This window comes from Trachymyrmex septentrionalis, unplaced genomic scaffold (genome assembly GCF_001594115.1).
Source record: "Trachymyrmex septentrionalis isolate Tsep2-gDNA-1 unplaced genomic scaffold, Tsep1.0 scaffold16, whole genome shotgun sequence".
Classification (NCBI taxonomy): Eukaryota; Metazoa; Arthropoda; class Insecta; order Hymenoptera; family Formicidae; genus Trachymyrmex; species Trachymyrmex septentrionalis.
In genome coordinates, this window is record NW_017304758.1 from 4,408,349 (window position 1) to 4,409,202 (window position 854).

Genomic DNA, 854 nt, shown 5'->3' on the forward strand with positions numbered 1-854 from the left:
CCCAACGAAGTAATACGATACAGTTTAACGGAATGAAAGCAAATCCGGCAGTGTAGCGTTCTCTCAGTGTACTCTTTTTTATTCTCAATTTTAAATTCCTACACGAAACCTTTTGAAGCGCGCGTGCGATTTATCCGTCAACCAGGACGTTCGTACGGCTAAGTAAGGTAGTGTGTTTTCGGGCACGGTAGGTTAATTCTCTCTGCGGCGATGGCTGAGCTATGTAGAGCATAAAACGGCCGATTCGCCTCGTCCGTGTTGAGGGCTAAGGAGAAAGAGAGAGAGAGAGGGAGAGAGAGAGAGGGCTGCTCGAAATAATTATCCCTTCTCGGGAGGTGGGCACGGTTCTCTCCATGATTCCGTTGTCGAAGATAATCCGCGAGAAAAGACCGCAATGTCGGCAGATATCTTCGAGTTCCAGGAGCAAACTACCGGCGATATTTGTGAAAATTACTTGAACTTGTAGCACTTTGCGAAAATGTTCTCCTCAGTGCTTCACTTCTTTAAAATTCACTCTCCATTCGTTGCAAGCAATCGTCCGCATTTTAAACATGGAGAACGCTTAACGTAGAAGAGTCCATCCAAATGTTCATTCGGGGCCTTTTCTCTCTCGAGTTTCTATTCAAATGAAAGAATTGAAAAAATGCGAAATGCCTTCGCATTTTATCAAATTTCACATTTCTTTTTTTTTTTTTTCTTTCGCGAAACGTTTACGGTTTAATTTTTTTTTTCTAAAGCCTCTTAAACGCTCCGTGCTGCACGATTCTTTTCCATAAGAGAGGAACTCGCGAAAGGCCGAGTCGCTTTGTAACTCGCATCGTAAAAAACGTGAGAAGTGCATAGGAATGGCGACA

General features: G+C 43.4%; 1 protein-coding gene across 3 annotated transcripts in view; it reads left to right on the forward strand.

The window, feature by feature from the left end:
- The window catches only part of LOC108746075 (serine/threonine-protein kinase 24-like), a 79,356-nt gene that overhangs the window by 35,659 nt on the left and 42,843 nt on the right, over positions 1-854 (forward strand). The window contains exon 1 of one of the 3 annotated variants that reach the window (XM_018482598.1): positions 152-167. The exons of the other annotated variants lie outside the window; for them this stretch is intronic. The gene's annotated coding sequence lies outside the window, so the exon portion shown is untranslated. Of the gene's footprint in view, positions 1-151; positions 168-854 lie in introns of those variants that run through there. 3 annotated transcript variants of the gene reach the window in all.